Genomic DNA, 10,284 nt, shown 5'->3' with positions numbered 1-10,284 from the left:
CGGAGGGGCTGGGGTGTCGGAGGGGCTGGGGTGTCGGAGGGGCTGGGATGTCGGAAGGGGCTGGGGTGTCGGAGGGGCTGGGGTGTTGGAGGGGGCTGGGGTGTTGGAGGGGCTGGGGTGTTGGAGGACCTGGGGTGTTGGAACGTCCGGGGCGGAACTGGGCAGACACAGGTGATGAGGAACAGTCCAGGGATGTTCAGGCTGGACCCACCGAGGTTCCTCTTCCTACCAAAGGGGAACTGGGATGTGCTCCCCGTTTCCCAGATGGAACTCCTGGGTGATAGTGTGAGAAGCCCTTACCGCACATCTGTCTTTCCTCACATATTTACAAAGTTTGGGACAAAACTGGAAAGTGATACACAGCCCCTGTATAATTTCAACTTACTCTCAAAAGATTTTTTTTAAAAAACTAAAAAATAAAAGGAAATCACCTATAGCCTTCCCAATGTGTGAATAAAGAGACAATTTAAAAGCCATCAAGTGCCAAATACTGACCTGTCTCACATAACAAAACGCCCTGTCTCTCAGCCCACTGAGAACAGAGGGCCGCACGCCACAGGGAGGAGAGCTGTCTCGGAAGGAGCCCTCCATGCAGACCCCACAGCTATATTAACTGTACTTAACGGAATCATGAACACATAATCGCAGGGCTATTGAAGACTCCATAACAAACAAGATCAAGGAGGCCAGAGCCTCTAAAACATGAAAAACAATTAGCACTAGGAAATCTAGGAGCAGACACAGCCCGAGCTTGAGAAAAGGCGTGGACAGGAGCTGGACTGCTCACTCCTGCTCGTTCCTCCCTTCCTTCCTGTTACACGGTTATGTTCTGAGGTGCTGCTGAGAGGGGCTTCCTCTCCTGGGCCAGAACTGAGGCTAAGGCCCGAAGCTGAGGATAGAAAGTGATCAACTCCCCAAGTTCTAAAGAGGCTGTTGGAGAAGCGGCCACAACTGGGGCCCGAAATCCTCCTCCAGGGATTATCACGCAGCACTCTGCTACCAGTCCCACAGGACCACAACTTATCCTTCCCAGTCCATAGAAAGCAAGACTCTGAAGCAGGTGAGTTTGTCTTTGGCCTTGTGGGAGGTTTCTATTCAAGAGGGAAACTGATGCCATGCAGGACGGGATGAGGTGCTTTCTCTTCCCAGAAGGGAAAGATTTGGGTGCCTCACAAAAAGGAGTCTGGGGTCAGCTCCCTGGTTGATGGTCTATTTGCAGAGCCAAATCTCTGATCTCACCTTAATAAATGAGATTCATTCATCTGGCACTCTGGGTTTCATGTAGGTGGACAGGTGGAAGAGTTAGAGGAATAAAAGGAGATGAAAGGACTGAAGAAAAGGCAGAAGAAGGCCGGGCACGGCGGCTCACATCTGTAATCCCAGTAATTTCGGGAGGTCTAGGTGGGCGGATCACTTGAGTCCAGGAGTTTGAGACCAACCTGGGCAACACGGTGAAACCCCCATTCTACCAAAAATACAAAAAAACAAAATTAGCCAGGCACGGTGGCAAATGTCTGTAGTCCCAGTTACTCAGGAGGCTGAGTTGGGAGGATCACGTCAGGAGGCTGAGTTGGGAGGATCACGTGAGCCCGGGAGGTTGAGGCTGCAGTAAGCCCTGATCACACCACAGCACTCCAGCCTGGGAAACAGAGTCAGACCCTAACCAAAAAAGAAAAGGCAGAAGGATATGACAAAAAATATACTGTGGGGCAATCTGTCCCCAGACGCAGGACACAGGATTAAATGCAGTATACTGTGGGGCAATCTGTACTCAGACGTGGGACACAGGATTAAATGCATTAGAAAAGAATCAACCTGAAATACATAAAAATGACAGTAATCAGTCAGTTAACAATCCATTCCCCATGGATAATAAGGCTGTGATTTTTACACACACACAAAAAGTGTTTAAGTCATAGTCCCTACCACAGGAGCAACAGAGCAACGCCAAAGAAAGACTGCCGTCCTGGACGATGGCCGTCTGGAGGAGGTCCTAATGGTATCACAAGCTATGTGACAAAAACGAAGTCCCTTCATTTCTCGCAGCCTTTCCTTACCTGTAAACAGGGCAAGAATGGAAGGCTGAAATAGTCAGAGGTTCCAAACCTCAATGGTAATGAAGAAACATGACCTGTGCATAGTGTTCAGAAAGACCTTAGAGAAATCATGCCCTTATCCACAAACGCTCAGCCTGTGTTGGACAAACAGCAGTTACCACTTGCCTGTGATGTCTAAGGGCTCTCGACACATCCTATAACTCTATGTAAACAAGAAATAAAGGTGGGCCTCACTGAAAGCAGTCCTCTCAGCAGAGGACTGGCTTAGCCTGAGTTTCTGGGAGAGTAGCCGCCCTCTGGGCTTCCCCTCCCTCAGCCCGTTAACATCTCTGTACTTAGAAGTCGGCTGGGATCCTGGAGGGCATAAGGGCTGTAAGAATGCCATGACTATTTTTAAAATTTTGAAAAACAAATACTAGAGGCTTTGGCAGCAACAGTGCTTGGGGAGTAGCCGTACCTCTGAAGTTTTCCTTGCCTTTCTCGAGCAACCCTGGGAGGGAGCTGTTTAATGAGGAGCCACAACACCGGAGAACAAAGCAGTAGTGTTTGCACACAAAGTGTGGTGCTGGCAATTGTCTCGGTTTCGTCTTTTCATGCTGCCAATGTCATTTGTTTTGAAAATAAGAGCCTCTCCTTTGCCCTCAGCATCCCTGTTGAGACACTAAACCACAAGATTAATTCTGTTTAGGCCTGCAGAGTGCGGTAAATCCTCTGAGACACCTCAGCACCTTCCTCAGGTGAGACATTAGAGTTCGGGGATGAAGGATTCGGCTCCGGAGTGAGAGACTCAAGTTCAAGTGGCAGCCGTACCACTTGCTAGCAGTGTGGCCTTGGATAAGTCACTTGGCTTCAGTTTCCTCCCCTTAGCTGCAAAATACGGAAAACAGGCCTGCTGCGAAATGCCTGGCCCACGGTCAACACTCAGTACGTGATAACTATATAAAATAATGGTGGTAAAACAAGCAAACAATCAACAGGTGTGCATCGCTGGGCCATAATGTGAAACCACACTCAAAGCACGGGAACGTAGCATCCTTCAGGGTGCTCACAATGCTGCAGGCCGTAGGAGCGAGGTTAGCAATACAGGCTGGAATTCATGTATTGGGGGCTAGAAAAACGTATACAAAGCAGAGGTGATTTGTCTAGGTTGTTTTTGATGCAAAATACCCTGAAGCTAGAGGACGTCGCCTACTCTTATTTAAAGTGTCCCTTCTATTTCTAGGAAGAGTCTGCAATCCTAACTGTAATGCATTTTTGTCTAAACTAAGAGTCTTCACATTTTTTGAAGTCACAGAAGTATTTGTGAATATATATTTTTAACTGGAACATCATTACTCTGTAACATATATGTGTGTATATACACATACACACATGTACATAAAAGGGTAACAAAGCAAAAGATAATACTGGTTTGTATATATATCATATAGTGGAAAGAATATTAGATTTCAAGTTAGATCACCTACTTCCAATACTGAAGACGGCCAGAGCCTTAAGGCAAGTCTCTCTGATCAGGTCTTAGTATTCTCATTATTTAAAAAAGGAGAAAGACACTAAAATACCTTCAAAATTATTGTTGTGACCACAGGCAGAATAACTAGAATGAAGTAGAAGAAGCTGTCAGAAATATGATGTCTCATGTAAGATCTTTTTTTTCTTTTTTTGAGATGGAGTCTTGCTCTGTTGTCCAGGATGAAGTGCATTGGTGCGATCTCAGCTCACTGCAACCTCCGCCTCGTGGGTTCAAGCAATTCTCCTGCCTCAGCCTCCTGAGTAGCTGGGATCACAGGTATGCGCTACCACACCCAGTTAATTTTTGTATTTTTAGTAGAGACGGGGTTTCACCATGTTGGCCAGGCTGGTCTTGAACTCCTGACCGCATGATCCACCTGCCTCGGACTCCCAAAGTGCTGGGATTACAGGCGTGAGCCACTGTGCCCTGCCAAGATCATGTTTATTATAAAGTCTGTTATAAAGCTCGCCTGGTACTATCCCCAATAACAAAAACTTTAAAAAATAAAAATAAAAAACAGTATTTTTGGCTGGGCACAGTGGCTCAGGCCTATAATCCCAGCACTTTGGGAGGCCGAGGCAGGTGGATCATTTGAACTCAGGAGCTCAAGACCAGCCTAGGCAACATGGTGAAATCCATCTCTACTAAAAATACAAAAATTAGCTGGGTGTGGTGGCACACGGCTGTAATCCTAGCTACTAGGGAGGCTGAGGCAGGAGAATCACTTGAACCCGGGGGTGGAGGTTGCCGTGAGCCGAGATCATGCCACTGCACTCCAGCCTGTGAAACAGAGCAAGACTCCATCTCGAAAAACAAACAACAAACAAAACAAACAAACAAACAAAAAAAACCCAATATTTTTAAAACTAACAGTGGAAATCGTGTTTGTGAATGTCATAAGAAGTTTCTTTCCTTCTTATAGTTCTCTGTTGAGAAACAATACAGAATCATATGTTCTGTCTATTGGGGCAACAATTCAATCACAGCAGGATAAAAATGGACTTTTAAAAAGTGACCCCTGCTCTTGTTTTCTCCTCCCCTTCATCAGTTCACTACCAGCCCTCAGAGCGGAGATGGAGCTTCTCCGTGCAGAGAAAGACCTAAAGCTCTAGCATGATGTGCTCATCGATAAGAGTTGATCAACATGTATCCAGAGCCCAGTGATGCCAGGAAGAAAGCCTAAACACAATTTAATCAACGCCCTCTCTCTTTTCTTCATTTCCTACAACTTTGGTTTACTTAAAAATGAGTGCAGGAGAAATCTGAGTGCATTGTTGGCAAGCAGCTCACTGAATTATCCTTGCTTACTCATCAAATGAACAGTGTGATGGAGAAAGTCCAAATAGGAAAGACAAGGCGAAGTGGGAAAAAGTTAATTTCCCATCCCAAAATATTTCTTGGATTAAAAGGCAAACTCATCCAATCTTAAGGTTCAGAGGGCTAAAATAATTGTTCCATGACGTAGCTATTAGAAGGCATTAGATTTTAACTATGGCATGGTGTCTATGGATATCTGTGTCATCTATTTAGATATTATGTGCTGAATATCAAAAACATTAAGCTAAAGAAGGTTAAGGAAAGATGGTGTTTCCTCAAGGAAAGCTGTGTTTATCCTAATTTGTCTCTCCTAGGAAAATTTGGATACTTTCTTTCACAGGAAGGACATATAACACGCTTCCAGAGTCACGAGGCTTGAAGACGGCCGAAGACGTCATCTTGTCCCCACATGCGGCCCAGGAAGAGTAAATTCTAGCACCACGTTGGGACTAGAACTCTACACTGTAAATCGTATTAGCAATTTAGAGATCTAATGGCGTATTAGCAAGAAAGGTTTGTTCAAACGCATTGACAAAGTGACAGGCAGAAGGAGCCTCAAAACTTTTCCGATATGAATTCCCCATTTCACAGGTGGGGAAATCACGGCCCTGAGAGCTAAAGAACTTGCCAAAGGCTGAAAAACACTCCTCAAACACCAGAGAGTCCTCCTCTCTGGGACTTCATATTATTTCATTTTCTTTTACCATTCTGCCTGAGCTTTGACTTTCTTGAATTTTAAATACCAATATAGAAATCAACAATTGGTGTCAATCCTCAATAAGATGACTGAAAGTTTATTCCTCATGGTTTAGCATGGTCAGAAAGTGAACACTGCAGGTTTGGTCTATGTGCCTGTAAAATTTAGCAACAGGATGTAAAAAGGAGGGAGAATTTAAAAACCACCTAGACCATTGCCGACGCTGTGAGTGGGAGTTCCTCCTCACAAAGGGCCCAGTGCAAGCTCCCTCTTAGTTAGCTGCCTTCTGACCCTAGTTTTCAACAGAGTTCATTAACTCTGTTAAAACCACTAAATCATGCCGTGGTAATTCACATAGGAGAATGGCATAACTAATTAATATGGGTGGGGGGGCACTGGTTCTAGCATTAAAGTGGATTGATAACTCACTGAAATCCGCATGATCACATACAAACCCCTTATCTTGCTAAGTTTACGCTTGTTCCGCTACACAAACTGAATACCAGTCTTAGTACCCTCAATAGCTACCCTTTCCTCACTGCAGAAGAACTCAGCTTTTCATCCGACACCCAAATGAAACTGGTATTGGCTATCAGTATCATTATCCACTGATACTGGCTACCAACTGCTTGCTCAATGACTGAACATAAGCCACCGACACTAGCCCCAAGTACTTTCCTACCTTTTCATCCATCATTAGCACAAAGAAGAGAAATTCCTTTTTTGTCTTCTTGAGGGAAAAACTACACAAAATAGGAAGCCTTGGGCTCCATTAGATAAAGCGTTGGAAACCACACACAATGACAATAAAGACCCAAGCACGTTTTCAATAAGTTGTTTTCCTCTTATTTCACACTGTGAAAACCCACATTTGATAGACTATTTTACAGCAAATGTACCGGGCTATATTAATAAATAAAGAATTAGAGTTTCCCTGTGAGGAGAGAGGAGAAATCTACTCCCAGCATTTGCCCCCTTCATGGGTGCAACAGAAGTTGGAGCAATTCTCTGGTTTAAACAACAGGTGGCAGTGTCATTTCTACATTTTCCCTGGCAAGAAACCTTTGCAGTTTGTGATTTCACCTTCCAGGAGGCATTAACAGTTTTGTAACCGCCTCTATGGATAGCGTGTGCATATGTTCCTATGTAGTAAATGCAAATGCATGCAGGAAAACGTTGAGATTTGTGTATATGCAGTTTTACCAAGTGCCGCTCTCCCCACCCCCACACCCCTCCCCACACAATAGTCTATGCACAGGCATCATTTCCCTTGAGGAAACAGCACAGCAGGGAAAAGGCAGAAGGAAAATCGACTCCAACACATATGTTCTGATCCTCAATTATCATACACTTGTCTGTCACCCACCGATGCCTGCCACACTTACAAGAGAAAGGGTACATTACAAGGTCCTGGGGCACACTTTAGGCAACTGACTGAGAAAGCGAAGTTCTGAGAAAACTTAATTCACATCAGGAAAAAGCACTTTACTGACTATTTTTGGTAGGCGCTGCTTTCATTCTTCTGCTACAAAAGAGCCATGCTTAATATGTGAAAGGAACCAACAGAAACAGGAATTACATTTCCACAAGGAAAACACAGAATTCAGGACCATTCTCACATATGCTGAGAAAACAAGACCACATTTCCTAGGGTTTTTGTGTGAGCTCTAAATAGGAGAAAAGTGCCATGTCAAGAATCCCTCATTCAATACCTATAGCTCAGGTTTTAATTCACATGCATTATTTTATTTTAATATTATTTTTGAGATAGAGTCTCACTCTGTCACACCAGCTAGAGTGAAGTAGCACCATCTTGGCTCATTGCAACCACCTCGTGGGTTCAAGTGATTCTAGTACCTCAGCCTCCCGAGTACCTGGGATTACAGGCACGCGCCACCATGTCCAGCTAATTTTTGTATTTTTAGTAGAGACCAGGCTTCACCATATTGTCCAGGCTGGTCTCGACCTCCCAACGTCAAGTGATCCATCTGCCTCGGCCTCCCAAAGTGCTGGGGTTACAGGCATGAGCCACCACGCCTGACCACATAATTTTTATTAGGTAGCAGCAGGTACTCTGTGATTTCTAGCCTATAATGCACAGTTATTGGTTTGATATGTTACATTTATTTAATTTTGAATCTGTGGAGTTTTTTTTTTTTAAAGCAAGTTAACGATGAAAATCTTGTCAATGCAGCAGGGATGAGATCAAACCGACTGATGGGTAAATCACCAGCCTAAAGGGCCATACCAGGTATTAGATGGTCTGGCATGTGTAGCTGGAGAAGTACTCAAAAATGTATTTTGTATAAAAGATGATGAGCAGATATACAGAGAATTACACAGAAAATAAGAAGCTGCACTAGAAAGAGATGATGTGCGGTTTTTTGTACTGTCCCTGTCACATAGCATCAAATGTCCACATTCCTGCTTTGTGAGAAGAGAGGGCTGGAAAAGTACCCTCAAGAAGCTTTCTGGTACACAGTACACAGAATCTTATTGTTTTATAAATAGAAAAAAGAGATTACAGAAGAAAAACTTAAAACACATCACCTAGAGTTCGGAGGCATTGGAGGGATTTGGCTTTCATCAGCAATTCTGCATTAAAAGCAAGTATCTGTCAGCCGGGCGCGGTGGCTCACGCCTGTAATCCCAGCACCTTGGGAGGCCAAGGCGGGTGGATCACGAGGTCAAGAGATTGAGACCATCCTGGCCAACATGGTGAAACCCCGTCTCTACTAAAAATACAAAACTTAGCCGGGCGTGGTGGCGCATGCCTGTAGTCCCAGCTACTCAGAAGGCTGAGACAGCAGAATCGCTTGAGCCCAGGAGGTGGAGGTTGCAGTGAGCTGAGATCATGCTCAAAAAAAAAAAAAAGGCAAGTACCTGTTGTAAGCAACACATGGTCAAGTGCAGCCCACATGATTTTCTGGTGACCAGATAATGTTGCATTTGTGCTTTCTGTAGGAAGTGGGGTTTCATGAAATAGCATGAACTATAAACTATGAACCAAAGAGTCATGGCCTTACCGCTGACTAGGACTTAGTAGTGTGGTTAATTAGAGTCGCACTATTAATCTCTCCAGGTCTCCGCGACATGGTGAATGACACCATAACAGATCTTTCTAAAGCTACTGTGGGTATTTTTAAAGGATTATTTATTCATAGTAGGTGTCTGATAAGAGCTACTTTTAGACTTTTGGACTTACAGATAACTTCTTTTAATCTCCTATTACAATACCCAGGAAAGTAGAGAATCCCGTGTTGGGGCTCAGAAACCAACACCCTAAACTATGGCGCTTTGACATCCTGAACTGAAGAGGCCTCCAGGTGTGTCTGACCTCGCCCGTTACCCACCGTCTCTCAATCTTCTCTCTCTCCCAAAGCAGGGGACGAACTTGGTGACCGGAGTTCCCTCATCTGCCCAAACTCCCAGACCTGCCACAGAAGAAAACCGTCCCCTCTGGCTCTTCCCCTGAGTTTTCAGTAACTGAAACTCCCGTCGCAGGAACAGAATGAAACCTGGCAACACACCTGAACCGGCTCCTGTCCGCCCTGCGGGCCCAGCAGATGGTCCACGGACTGAACTCCCGTCGCAGGAACAGAACGAAACCTGTCAACACACCTGAACCGGCTCCTGTCTGCTTTGCGGGCCCAACAGATGGTCCCAGGCCATGGCATGTTCTTCAAGCCCATTGAACTCCCTAAAAATCAGTTCCTACCCTGTTAAAATCATCCACATGTCCCCATCTCCCTTTCCCCTAAGAAGAAGGGTGTGCACACCCGTCCTCCAGGGCGTGGCGTGACTCCTCACTGTGACTCTCCCTCACGCACATTAACAAACCTGTGTGCTTTTTTAGGCCTTTAGCAGCTGATTTTCAGCAAAACTTCAGAGGAAAAAGGGGACATTTTCCCTTGGCCACTCCACTAGCCACAGTCCTATAAGCTAAAGATAACAGAAGATCCCCCCATCCAACAGTCTCAGGAACATTTCCTTTAAGTTCAGTATTAATCACCGAATGTTCTACCGTCTAAGAACTTTATGGCATTTTAAAAAATGTTTAACTGAGGTTAAATATACATAACGTAAAATTGACCATTTTAAGTATTTACTTCAGTGGCTACAAAGTACATTTATATTGTTGCACAACCACCACGACCATCCATCTCCAGAACGTTTTTCATCTTCCAAACCTGAAACTCTCGCCCATTAACAATAACTCTCCATTCCCGACCCTGACCCCTCAGGCCCCGGCGCCCACCTTCTGTCTCTATGAATGACACAACATGAGGGACCCCACAGAGGTGGAATCACATGGTATTTACCCTTTTGTAACTAACGTATTCCACTGAGCATGCCTTCAAGGTTCACCCATGTTATAGCATGTGTCAACATTTCCTTTCTAAGGCTGAATCCATTTTATATGTGTCACACATTTCGTGCGTCCGTACATCTGTTGACAGACATGTGGGTTGCTCCCACCAATTGTTTGAGTACCTGCTTCCAACTTCTTTTGGGGGGGGGGGGGGGCAGATACACACCTAGAAAGAGAACTGCTGGATCATATAATTTATTTCTAACTTTCTAAGGAACTAGAGAGCATTTTGAAGTCTGAGATCAAGGCCTAAGCGGTCATTCTCGCTACCTGGAATGCTGGAGTCCTGAGCTCGTCATGGCTAGGGTGATCCCGAGTCCTGAGCTCG

General features: G+C 44.9%; 1 protein-coding gene across 1 annotated transcript in view; it reads right to left on the bottom strand.

The window, feature by feature from the left end:
• SMYD3 (SET and MYND domain containing 3) overlaps positions 1–10,284 on the bottom strand; it is a 758,954-nt gene that overhangs the window by 251,872 nt on the left and 496,798 nt on the right. The gene's annotated exons all lie outside the window — the stretch shown is intronic.

The sequence above is a fragment of the Piliocolobus tephrosceles genome, chromosome 1 (assembly GCF_002776525.5).
Source record: "Piliocolobus tephrosceles isolate RC106 chromosome 1, ASM277652v3, whole genome shotgun sequence".
In the NCBI taxonomy this organism is placed as follows: Eukaryota; Metazoa; Chordata; class Mammalia; order Primates; family Cercopithecidae; genus Piliocolobus; species Piliocolobus tephrosceles.
This window is presented reverse-complemented; position numbering and strand designations above follow the sequence as displayed.